General features: G+C 46.3%; 1 protein-coding gene across 1 annotated transcript in view; it reads right to left on the minus strand.

The window, feature by feature from the left end:
- The window catches only part of LOC146198992 (cytochrome P450 1A1-like), a 29,600-nt gene that overhangs the window by 14,244 nt on the left and 1,889 nt on the right, over positions 1 to 13,467 (minus strand). The window lies entirely within an intron of this gene.

Here is a 13,467-nt window from a genome sequence, read left to right on the forward strand (position 1 = left end):
CTGGCACTCACACACCCTCCTCTGAAGTTCGCACGCTTGCTACGGTAGCAGCATTAACCTCTCCGTTTCTCCTACCGCAGGTGCTTATCTGCAAGTGACAGTCATTGCTCTGTTTGCGCCTCTTCCCTCGGGAGTACTACCTGCTGGTTTACGCGCCGCTTCCTTTGTCCGAGCGCACATTTAACGACGCTGTTCCTTCATGCAACGGATGCGGACGTTTCTCGTGCACAGTAACTCATGGACCGGCAGCAAAACATTAACACTGTCCGCTGAGCCAGAGGACTGGGTTCCAAGCCCGGCTGGGGGAGATGCGTTTGCTCAGGGGAGGGCGAAAAGCAAAAAGGCTCCCGTGCGCTGTACGGTGTTAGTGCATTCCGCCAGTAACGAAGGACAAGATGGAGAAAGCTTTGGAAGTAATGAAAAGGGAGAGAGAAGCTAGGGAAGTTCAGCTAACTGCAGGTTTGTTGACGGATGGTGGGGATATCGCGCTAGAAATACTGACCACCTTGCATACGCAATGCCTGATGACATGGACGGTACCGGATACTTAAAAGAACGCTAGCAGTATCTTAACTCACAAGGAAGTGGACATAAGGACTTGAAAAAAATACAGACGCACGATCTTACTAGTCATTACGTATACAAGGTAAACGCCAATTGTATCAGGATAGCCTGAGACCCCAGTCACTCAAATGATCAAGCAGGTTTTCGGAAACGATACTCGTTACTTACATTCTAGTGAAAATCAAGAAGAAGAAAAGGGTGTGGTTCGGACATGTAGTGCGAACAGAGGATAAACGATGGTCGCTTAGGTTTAACAAACTAGATTCCAGGGAAATTTGGAAAGCGTAGCAAGGGGCGGCAGAATGTTAGGTAGGCGGATGATATATATATATATATATATATATATATATATATATATATATATATATATATATATATATATATATATATATCTGTACAGCGCAGGCCTCTCCCGTACTCCTCCAATTAAACCAGTCCTGTGCTAGCTGCATTCACTTGACCCCTACGAAATTCTAAACCTCATATATATATATGTATATATATATATATATATATATATATATATATATATATATATATATATATATATATATATATATATATATATATATATATATATATATATATATATATATATATATATTCTGCAGAACCAGTTGCTCAACATTCAGAACAAGCTCGAAAATCTCCCGGAGCTCTACACGGTACGGAAACATTTTCCCACATTTGTTCTTCCAGTCGTTTCTTTATCGCTTCTCTAATGTCGCGGTTGAGGTTTCCAACAAAAAGTAACATTTTTAGGTCATTTATATTAGTCAATAACTAATTTTCATTTCAGTTCATTTTTTTTTTTCGCTTTGTGGTGGACTCTGTGTCGACGCTGACTGACACACTAAAATGACCAGCATCACAGCGCGCAAACTAGGAACTTTCCCCTTACAAGCTAGCCCTCTAAAGAAATTTAAAAAATCTTAACGGTAGCGGTGGCGTTGCGGTAGGACATCCGCCTCGCATGCAAGAGGAGCGGGGCTCAAATCCCGGTGCCAAGCAATTCTCCACTGAAAAAAAAAAAGAAAAAAAAAATCCGCGGGTTGATGGAATTGCATAAACAGGCTTGGGGTGCGACCTAATGCTGGTGAACACCTCCGGAAACGCACTCCCTCACCAGAACAGGAATTGGCCACCCTGGTGCAGTAATTGGCAGCAACCTCTCATGATTAGTCCCATAAAACCCCGGCCCTCAGTCACTAGCGGCTGCGGAACAACTGACCACGGCGGCGCTCAGACCTGTGACGCAGCAGGGGGTGCTAAGAACTTCTAGCTGCGCTGGACAGGCCGCCATTGGAAACTGACCCTGGCAACGTTTAATGCTAGAACCCTAGCTAGTGAAGCTAGTTTAGCAGTGCTGTTAGAGGAACTAGAGGGCATGAAATGGGATGTCATAGGGCTTAGTGAGGTTAGGAGGCCGAATGAGGCATATACTGTACTGAAGGATGGGCATGTACTGTGTTATCGAGGTTTACCGGAGAAGCGACAACTAGGAGCAGGTTTCCTTGTCAACAAGTACATAGCGGGTAATATAGATGAATTCTATAGTATTAACGAGAGGGTGGCAGGCATCGTAATTAGGCTTAATAAGCGGTATAAACTGAAGGTTGTACAGGCCTATGCACTGTTACGTTTCTCCACCGAGAAGTGGGACAGCTGACGCGGCCACCGCATAGCAACAGGCAGAACCGCGAGCGGATCGGCCATTTCGACGCCGTTCATCGGCCGCGCAACGCTTCCTCCCGCCGGCAAGTCTCAGCGTGTTCCTGCCACGCGCCAAATGTGTGTGCGTGCGTGTGTGTGCACAAGCTGGCCAAGCCTGGAGATCGAGGGAAAGTGCGTCGCCCTCTCCTGTCTGCGGGAGGTGGAGGAGATGAGGTCGGAACACCTGCGATTGAGTCATTCGTCGTGAACCAACATGTTTGGCTCTCCCTTTCCTGTGAGGGTTTACCCTTTCCCCGTGAACTGGAAAAACTATAAAAAGCAGCGGCCGACTCCGCTGGGACCAGGGTTGCCAGATTTGGCTACTTTACGCCAAATTGGCTACTTTCTGAGCCGCCTGGCGACAAAAATTTTAGGTTGGCTACTTGGCTACTTTCTGGCTACTTTGAAAAATTTTCGCCTATTCCAACGAGCCCGTTTGCGCGCTGTTCAGGATGCTCATTTTTATAGCTAGACAGATAGCAAATCTATCAACGGTAGCGCTGCAATACAACCAACTGTGCATGGTGACGACTGTCCCCACCCTGTTTCAAAGGGGATGCTCTTAACATCCATCCACTAAAACCCCTTGACAATTTGAAAGCAGCGACACTATCCTCCGCGCCGCGCTTTCCTCCTCAATTCCCCTCGCGCGGGGCGGCTGCGAGCTCTGCGCACGACACGCGGTTTCTCCCTGGCGCCCGCCGGCCGGCCGCAGCAGTCAGTGAGGCGCGCGTTTTTGGTCCAGGTCTGCGCTCCAGGATCTAGTACTGCCTCTGACTTTGTCTGCGTTTGTTCTTTTGTTTTTTTTTTTAGCGTGAGCTCTGTCACCGCGGTAAAACTTCGCAAAACGAGAAAACGGCCCAGGCTGGTGCTTTGAACTTTAAGATCAGAGAAAGTCAAAGCGGCCGCTTAGTCAATTTCGCTACTTTCTTATTTTTTCGCTAAACGAGAGAACGACCCAGGCTGGTGCTTTGAACTTTAAGATCAGAGAAAGTCAAAGCGGCCGCTTAGTCTGTTTCGCTACTTTCAAGCTATCTTGGCTAAGCATAGTATATGTCACGTGATAAACCTTCAGTTTGGATCATTGGTTAAAACTTAAATATACACTTATTTTGACCAACTACGGGCCAAATTAAATGATATTTAGTAAGCCGCACTTGAAACCCAAATTTGCACTCCAGCATCGAGTCATATACCGTTAAGCTTAGGCCAAGTGTAATGGGACTGTGGTAGTTTTTTATTTTGAAGAGTTTGTCACAAAGCATAAGTTGAGGAAGGGGGAATGGGATGCAGGAGATAGAAAGTTAAAAGAAGAAGTGAAGTCCAGTTGCGCTTATGTATTCGAGAAGGTTGGCAGTATAGCGATTGTCCATTGTCCATTTCTCATAATCACTATCGGGATTCCACCGCAGGCCCACCTTCATGAGTATCCGTTGCCTAATGTGAGTCGTTGATAGACACGTCCACAACAAGTGATGCACATCGCAGACGTCAGGTGGAGTGTCACAGTGAGGGCACCTGTCAGTCACTGGTAAATCTTTTTCCCGCCATCGATGTCGAACAGGTAGTTAGCGATCCTCATTATTCTGCGTTAAATATTTATTTTGTATAAAACCTAACTTTGAGCTAGACTATCAAGTCATACCATTGAAAAGCTTAGGATGAATCCAAACGCTCTGAATTAGCGATCCATATATTAGCGTTAGTGAGCTATTGCAATCAAAACCATATACCTTTCATATACCGAGTGATATACCTTTCGAAAGCTTAGATTGAATGCAAATGAGTTGTGCTAGTTATCGAACCGAATTAATTAGTGCTAATTATTTAACTGCACTTGAAGCCAAATTTTGCATTATAGATGGCCAACAAAGGGCAAGTGTAAACGCATTATGCTAGCTAGCCAGACTTAGATAAACATCACAACAGAGCTAACACACTAACTAGGCTTACCACGAACTGCTTCCAAATGTTTTTCTTTGCCCGTGCATATTTGCGTGCAGTAGGTCTTATTTAGCGTGCACCCGCTGACAATAAATTAGTCATGAGTGCATCTTCCGTCCATAGGTTTGTCTCATCAGTGTGAAAGTGGTTTTTGCACTCTAGTTTGTTCACTGAGTAAAACAGTTGCACACTTTCAATGCGATCAAGGAGCGCGGACAACCATTCATTGACCGCAATTCGCCGAACATTATTAGGCACTGGTGTCAAGAAAGCTTTCGAGTATACTTGGTATACCTATGAAAGAATGATTTCTATATCTCTAGGCAAGGTAAACGCCTCTCGATAATGTAATATTATACTTGAGAAACCGAAGGTTCCCGTCTAACGCCCAGTAGTCATGATCAAAAAGAAGTGTGTGTGATCATGTGAACACCCCCAGCACATTGGCCGTATCCTTGATAAACCCAAACCATGATTGAGAAGGTCAACTCAACTATTTACGGCAGGCCTGAAAATCGCACCTGAGTGGTTGCAGTTTCGTTTCGTCGTGTTCTCCTTTTGTAGCCATTGTTTGAGACGTCCAACTCCACTAACATTTTATACTTACATTTTCGTGGACATAATTTTATGCATTTTATACTGTTTCTAATCATCACAGAGAAGTTTCTGATAACATGTGTGTTTATCTGGTCAGTTTAGTTTTATGTCTGTTTATATGATATCGCAGTGTTACGCAGCCAGTTTTTTTTTTTTTCGGAAAACTTTTCTATGTGATTTAGTTGCTATAAGACGCAACTGGCATTTGTTTCTTCATTAGCGTTGGAATAAAACGACTATTAAACGAATGTTTTTGGTTGTCTTTTTGCAGTGAGCGCTCTATTTACTGCCCCATGCATGGCCCCATGGCTCCTTTTTGGCTACTTTTTATTGCTCTTCCTCTGGTTGGCTACTTTCTGGCTACTTTTCCCATTTTTGTGGCGACTTTTCGTTTTTTGGACCTGGCAACCCTGGCTGGGACAGAGACTACTTTGACGCGCCGTTGGCACGACGCTAGACACCAGCTGTGTGAGAGTGTCTGTAATCTCTCCGGGTCAGCTTCACTGCCCGTTTCTTCATGATGTTGCAGTAAAGGTTGTTTCGTTAGAAGACGCCTCGTCTTTGCTGGCACCTTTGATGCCGTCCGCCGTCCACGGAGCCGCCAGGCCAACGCCACCGAGAGGCGGCGCGCCGCAGCGGTACGCTACCCCGGCACTCGCGCGCCCACATGTAACAATTGGTGGCAGCGGTGGGATGACGACGACCAAGCCGTAACCGTGGTCGGAGGAGCCAGGCGATACCGTCGTCCAACGTGAACAGCGGAGAGACGAGGACGACCAAGCAGTGACCGTGGTCGGTGAAACGAGCCAGGCCTGACCGAGGTGCAACATCTGGTGGGAAGAGCGGAGATGTCCGAGGCGTGACTCGTGATCAAAGCAGCTCAGCGGAAAAGGCGGGAGCAGTGCAACGAGCCCTGTGTGATGACTGGTTGCCTGCAGCGGAACGACTGCGTTGGATTCTTGGCTGCGAGGTTTGGTGAGTGCGGGACTTTCTTCTACTGAGTTTTGCCAGGCTTTTGTTAAGTAGAGAACAGAGCTGGTAATTGTGTTGTCGTTGTTGCTGGGTTAATTGCAGCAAGGCAGTAGTGAGCAGTAGAGAAGGCAGCACTCGGAACAGCCATGGGTTTGGATCTGAAGTCGTTGCGCAAACCGAAATTGCTGGAGCTTGCGGAGGAGTTGGGTCTGAATTTGTCAGACAAACTCAGAAAACTAGAAGTGTTAAAGGCTATTCTTGAGTTGGAAGCTGAAGATGACGAGCTTTTGGAATGCCTTGAGATCATTGACGAACGTCAAGAGGATCGTGTGCGTAGGGAACGTCACGAGAAAGAGGACGCCCTCGTAAGGAAACTGATCCAGCTGGAGATTTCAGCACATCGAATGAGCGTGGAAAAGTTTGACGCTTTCAGTGCCATTCAGCGTAACGGTTCGATACCGCGAGACGGTACGCCACCATTCCTCATCGCCGAGGATATGGTAGATTATTTGGCAGACTTCGAGAATGTCTGTAGAAGTAAACGCTTCGAGCGAGGTAGTTGGGCGCTGAAGTTGGTAGCTCTTCTCTCCGCTGAAGCGTCGGAAGAAATGAAGCGATTAGTTGGCGACCGGTTGCAAAATTACGATGAACTAAAAGAGTCATTGCTGATACGATATCAGATAACGCCTCATGATCTTCGGAAGAGATATGAGAGCGAGAAACATTGTGACAAGTCATACTTTGATTTGGCCTATCAGTTGAAAGCCGCTGTAAGTGAATGGCTAGACAGTGCGGAAATTCCGAAGCAAATCGAACTTGCACCGGAGTGTGAGAAACAGCTTCGGGAAGCGGCTGAGCAACGTGACCGCAGTAGCGAGCCGACCGAGCCTCGAACAGAGGAGTATTGTGTTACCTTGGTCGAGCCACTAGCTGAGACGGTTAGCACAGGCTTAATCGGTGAGAAGTCCGAAGTGACGCCGTTAAGCGAGGTGAACTGCATGCCGACCCAAGTAGCTGTAGGAGATACAGTTCCATCAAATGAGTGTGGGGAACTGATAATAGCTGAACCGCCTCTCGAGTTAAATGCAGAAGCTGGTCTAGAGCGTGGCGGAGATGGAAATCAGCTAGGAAATGAGAAAATCAGCTGTGTCGTAGAGCAGGGCACGCAGAAAAGCGAATTGCCAATCAGGGAAGCTGCGCAACCCGCGAGTTGTGATCAGCCAGGGCAGACCGACGAGGAGTGCGCGTACGCTGTAGAGAGCGAGACTTGCGAAGGCGACAGCGAGCGACCAGAGCAGAGTCAGAGTCGTTCGTGCTCCGATAGCGGCGAGACTTGCGAAGGCGACAGCGAGCGACCAGAGCAGAGTCAGAGTCGTTCGTGCTCCGATAGCACGTTAGGTTGTATTCGCGAAAGCAACCCCAGTGCGAACACGGACGTAGCACCTATGGCCCTCACGCAATCCGAAGCGCCCCAGCTGTCGAAGGAGCTTGATCGTGCGCCGGTTAACGCTGAGCGATGCGGCTCATCGGAGGACCCGTGTAACGTGAGTGGCGAGCCAGAGGAAATGCCTAGCTTGAGGGCTGGCATAAGCGGTTGTTCGGATTTGACTGAAAGTGAGTCATGCGATGCAGCCGCGGCGCCGCCAGAGGAACTGCCTAGCTTGAGGGCTGGCATGAGCGGTTGTTGTTCGGACTTGTCTGAAGGTGAGTCATGCGCTGCTGGCCGCGATGCAGACGCGGCGCCGCACTTTGACCGCTTCGACGACACCGGTGTCCTACTAGCTCCGGTTACCGCTAGCTTGCCAGAGCTCGCGCCGAAAGAAAGTGGAACTAGAGTATTCAAGTGCTGCCACCGAAAAACGCGGAAAGGCAGACGCGAGAAAGAATGCTGCCATCGTAAGGAGAGCAAACCCAAACGATTGCAGAAAGAAAGCAGAAGGCTAGTATTCCCGCGCTGCCGACGAAAAACGCGAAAGGGCAGGCGCGAGAAAGAATGCTGCCATCGTAAGGAGAGCAAACTCCAAAGATTGCGAAAAGAAAGCGCAAAGCATGTGTTTCAGTGCTGCCGTAGAAAAAAACGGAAAGGCAGGCGCGAGAAAGTATGGAGCAAGTGGAAGCTATCGCGAAAGAGAAAGCGACTATCCCAAAGGCACAAATGCGCCCGTGCCCAGAAAATGCTTGACTGGTGCGCAACCCGTAAGGAGAGGGATAGGTTGTTCCGAAAAGCGAGTGACTCGTGCTCGTATGTTTCTTTGCATAGAAACAGGAAGGTAAGGTTATTCCGTGAAACGGACAACCGAAGCTTTAGTGAAAAGGGTGGTCTCAACGGTAATGCCGATGGCTTAAGTCGAAGCCCATAACGTGAGAAGAAGCCTGTATTCACTAGTTGGTGTTTTTCTTCCTGGCCTAGGATTTTAAACATATTGCATTGTATTATTTTTGTTTGAAGGGACGTTTTTGAAAGCGCAATTTTCAAATTTGTGGACGCGTTCCTAGTGCTGCTACGCTGCCCTTTAATATAGAAGGGGGAATAAGAGGGAAATAGTCTGGCAAAACTTGGTGAAGTTCGTGCCGTGCTTGCTGGCTGACCAGTTGAGTTTTTAACGTGGTTGTCAGAAATCTCTCCTGAAGACAAGTTGCAGAGTGCCTTGGAAACCCGGACTTGCCAAGGACTTCTTCAGGCTGACTGGGTCAAGAGAAACAGAGTCGGACGATCCCAGCTAGCAGCAACATCCCGATCCCTCCGGACAGCGGATGCAGTCCCCTGCCCTTCGGGATCTCCCTTCCCCGGCGGGGCAGTCTGTTACGTTTCTCCACCGAGAAGTGGGACAGCTGACGCGGCCACCGCATAGCAACAGGCAGAACCGCGAGCGGATCGGCCATTTCGACGCCGTTCATCGGCCGCGCAACGCTTCCTCCCGCCGACAAGTCTCAGCGTGTTCCTGCCACGCGCCAAATGTGTGTGCGTGCGTGTGTGTGCACAAGCTGGCCAAGCCTGGAGATCGAGGGAAAGTGCGTCGCCCTCTCCTGTCTGCAGGAGATGGAGGAGATGAGGTCGGAACACCTGCGATTGAGTCATTCGTCGTGAACCAACATGTTTGGCTCTCCCTTTCCTGTGAGGGTTTACCCTTTCCCCGTGAACTGGAAAAACTATAAAAAGCAGCGGCCGACTCCGCTGGGACAGAGACTACTTTGACGCGCCGTTGGCACGACGCTAGACACCAGCTGTGTGAGAGTGTCTGTAATCTCTCCGGGTCAGCTTCACTGCCCGTTTCTTCATGATGTTGCAGTAAAGGTTGTTTCGTTAGAAGACGCCTCGTCTTTGCTGGCACCTTTGATGCCGTCCGCCGTCCACGGAGCCGCAAGGCCAACGCCACCGAGAGGCCGCGCGCCGCAGCGGTACGCTACCCCGGCACTCGCGCGCCCACATGTAACAGCACCTACATGTAGTTATGATGACCAGGCAGTTGAAAGCTTCTATGAAGATGTAGAATCGGCAATGCGAAAGGTAAAGACGCAGTATACTGTACTAATGGGCGACTTCAATGCCAAGGTAGGGAAAAAGCAAGCAGGAGACCAGACAGTAGGGGATTATGGAATTGGTTCCAGGAATAGCAGGGGGGAGTTACTAGTTGAGTTTGCAGAGCGCAGTAACTCAAGAATCATGAATACTTCCTTCAGCAAACGGAAGAACCGGAAATGGACATGGAAAAGTCCGAACAGGGAGACTAAAAATGAAATTGACTTTATACTGTGTTCAACCCTCGCCATTATGCAAGATGTAGAGGTAATCGGGATATTACGATGCAGTCACCACAGGATGGTGAGGTCCCGAATTACCCTAAATCTGGAGAAGGAACGCAACAGATTAGTAAGAAAGAAACCCATCAACGAATTAGCGGTGAGGGGAAGGGCAGAAAAGTTCAGGATCTCGCTACAGAATAGATATTCAGCTCTAACCGAGGACGAGGGCATTACCCTAGAAGCAATGAACGATAACTTCAGAGATAGCATTATTGAGTGCGAAGTCGGCAGTAGGATAGTTAGAGTGGATACCGGTAAGCTGTCTAAGGAGACGAAAGATTTGATTAAGAAACGCCAGAGTATGAAAGCTTTGAATCCAACAGACCAGATAAAATTGGCCGAAATATCAAAGCTAATCAATAAGCGCAAGGTGGCCGATATAAGAAAGTATAACATGGATAAAATTGAGCATGCTGTAAAGAACGGGAGAAGCCTTAAAGCGGCAAAGAAGAAATTGGGCATAGGATGCGATAAAGGACAAGGCGGGCAACGTCATCACGAATATAGTCAAAGTAGCCGAGGAGTTCTATACAGATCTCTACAGTAGCCAAAGTAGTCAGGACAGTAATGAGATTGGCTTTAGGGAAAAAGAGTCAGACGTTCCACGAGTGACGAAGGACAAGGTCAAGAAAGCATTAGAAACTATGAAAAGGAGGAAATCAGCCGGAGAAGGTCAGATAACTACAGATTTGTTGAAGGACGGGGGGGTGGGGGGGATATCGTGCTAGAAAAACTGGCCACCCTGTATACGCAGTGCCTGGTGTCATCGACGGTACCAAAACCATGGAAGAATACAAACATTATCCTCATTCATAAGAAAGGGGACTCTAAGGACCTTAAAGATTACAGACCAATCAGCTTACTGTCTGTTACGTTTAAGGTATTTACTAAGGTTATCGCTAATAGAATCAGAACAACCTTAGACTGCAATCAAGCAAAGGATCAAGCAGGTTTTCGGAAACGGTACTTTACTATCAATCATATCCATACCATCAACCAGGTGATAGAAAAATGCTCAGAATATTACCAGCCGTTATACATAGCATTCATTGATTACGAGAAAGCATTTGACTCAGTTGAAACCTCGGCGGTGATGCAGGCATTGCGAAATCAGGGGGTAGACGAGCCGTAAGTGAAAGTGCTGAAAGATTTATATAGTGGCTGCACAGGAACCATAGTTCTGCATAATGAAAGCAATAAAAGTCCCATAAAGAAAGGAATTAGGCAAGGAGACACAATCTCCCCAGTACTATTCACAGCTTGCCTAGAGGAAGTATTCAGAGACTTGGAATGGGAGCAGTTAGGGATAAGGGTAGATGGAGAATACTTCAGTAATCTGCGATTTGCTGATGACATTGCCTTGCTAAGCAATTCCGGGGATGAAGTGCAAATAATGATTGATGACCTAGACAGGAAAAGTAGAAAGGTAGGCTTGAAAATCAATATGCAGAAGACTAAGGTAATATTCAATAGCCTCGGGAAGGAACATTAGTTTGCGTTAGGTAGCGAAGTACTGGAAGTAGTAAGCGAATATGTCTACTTAGGACAGGTAGTAACCGCAGATCCGGACCATGAAAATGAAATAACAAGAATAAGATTGGGATGGAGCGCATTCGGCAAGCACTCGCAGATTATGACTAGCAGCTTACCGGTATCGCTCAAGAGGAAAGTATACAACAGTTGCATCTTACCTGTACTCACCTATGGGGCTGAAACGTGGAGGCTAACCAAGAGGGTTCTACTTAAGTTGAGGACAACGCAGATGGCTATGTAACGAGAAATGGTGCGGGGTAACGTTAAGAGACAGGAAGCGTGCAGAGTGGGTCAGAGAAATAACTCAAGTTACCGACATTCTAGCGGAAATTAAGAAGAAGAAATAGACATGGGCAGGACATGTAGTGCGAAGCGATGATAACCGATGATCGCTTAGGGTAACAAACTGGATTCCAAGGGAACGAAAGCGTAGCAGGGGGCGGCAGAAAGTTAGGTGGGCGGCTGAGGTTAAGAACTTCGCAGGGGTCAAGTGGATGCAGCTAGCACAGAACCGGGTTAAGTGGAGAAATATGGGAGAGGCCTTCGCCCTGCAGTGGGTATAGTCAGGCTGATGATGATGATGAAAAAATCTTCGTTCTTCATTCACATGTTGAGAAACAGCGAAAGCATACAGGACACTCCGGCAAAACAACGAATATCACATCCGAGTAAATATGAAGACAAAAGCATGTCAATGAACGCTTAATAAACCCAGGTGGTCGAAATTTCCGGAGCCCTCCACTACGGCGTCTCTCATTGCATGAGCCGCTTTGGGACGTTAAACACCATAAACCAAACCAATCCGAAAACACAGGACATAGCTTTGTTCGTGTCTCACGTCATCTTTAGCAGCCGTCCTTGAACATCAACTGCCAAATAGTTTAAGAATAAGCCCTAATGATATCTACAGCTAACAGCGTTCATAAGGAGCGCCTCCGAGTAGTTAGGGCATCGACAAGTTCAAGGTTAAATATAGCATCCTGGCCGTAGTTTTCAATATTTCCAACTGAGTGGTGAATACAATGGTGTAACAGAAAGCGGCGGACGCCTCGCGTGGACGCAGCGGCCATACAGCGAGCTCAGTGCAGGACGACGTCCACTTGGTCATTTTTAATTTTGCTCGGTCATTCTTAATGAATACAAGTTTGCCCACTAATTCTATGTCATTGTTCTTCGTCATCATCAGAACTTCACTACACCGACTGCAAGGAAATGACATCTTCCATGGCTTTCCAATTAATCCGGTCCTGTGCCAGCTGCCTTCAACTTCTGCCCGAAATATTGCGAACCTCATCTGCCTAAATTTCCGCCACACCCTACTATTCTTCGTCTCACAACATACTCGGATAAGCCTGGATATGCGTAGCGATAACAACCAACCGCATTGTTCACTAAGTCCTACTCGAAGCCCTATCATGATATGTTTTCTTTCTTTATTTCGCGGGCGTTTGGAGCTTCACGGCAACATTGTAGCTAGACGTTTTTCGAGGCGATGTAAAATTTTGCAGAAATTATCTTCCTGAAGCCAATAAATAAAATGTTAGATCATTTTTCCTTTAATAATAAATGACGTTAGCAATCGAAAAAAATAACCTAAAAAGAATGCACCCTAGGATAAGATTCTGAACGCTCTCAGCAGATTTCACGGGGCTTAGGGCTCCATAACTTTTAGAACCTTGGTTACAATTGAGTAGAACACACTGTATATATATATATATATATATATATATATATATATATATATATATATATGTATATATATATATATATATATATATATATATATATATATATATATATATATATATATATATATATATATATATATATATATATATATATATATATATATATCACCTGCTGTAGTGGTTTCCTGTGCTAGCCTTCTGCCTCGTATCAATATATAAGCTGTTCCTTGTGGGGTTATATATATATATATATATATATATATATATATATATATATATATATATATATATATATATATATTTAAATATATATATATGAGCTGTTTCTTGTGGGGTTGTGCTTAACTGCCGTTTAAGATGTGGGCGTGCCTGCCAAATATGCTCCACCACCTTCTTATTTTACAATTCCCTATCATAGCTAATTTTAAACTGCTGCTCCTCTTTCAGACTGTTTACACAGCTGTTGCTTTCTTCACATTTATTTTATATCCAACAGTTCGTTTTGCTTATTCTTGATCACGCCTTGCTACATGTCCCCTGGCAGTGTCATGAGTTAATTGCAAATTACTGAAGTATTGCATTTAATACCTCTAACTCACACCTATTCCCAATACAGGCCTGTGTATACCTCATGTAAACATGCAGTGTTTGA

The sequence above is a fragment of the Amblyomma maculatum genome, chromosome 2 (assembly GCF_055883805.1).
Source record: "Amblyomma maculatum isolate TAMU_Amacu chromosome 2, ASM5588380v1, whole genome shotgun sequence".
NCBI classification, from domain to species: Eukaryota; Metazoa; Arthropoda; class Arachnida; order Ixodida; family Ixodidae; genus Amblyomma; species Amblyomma maculatum.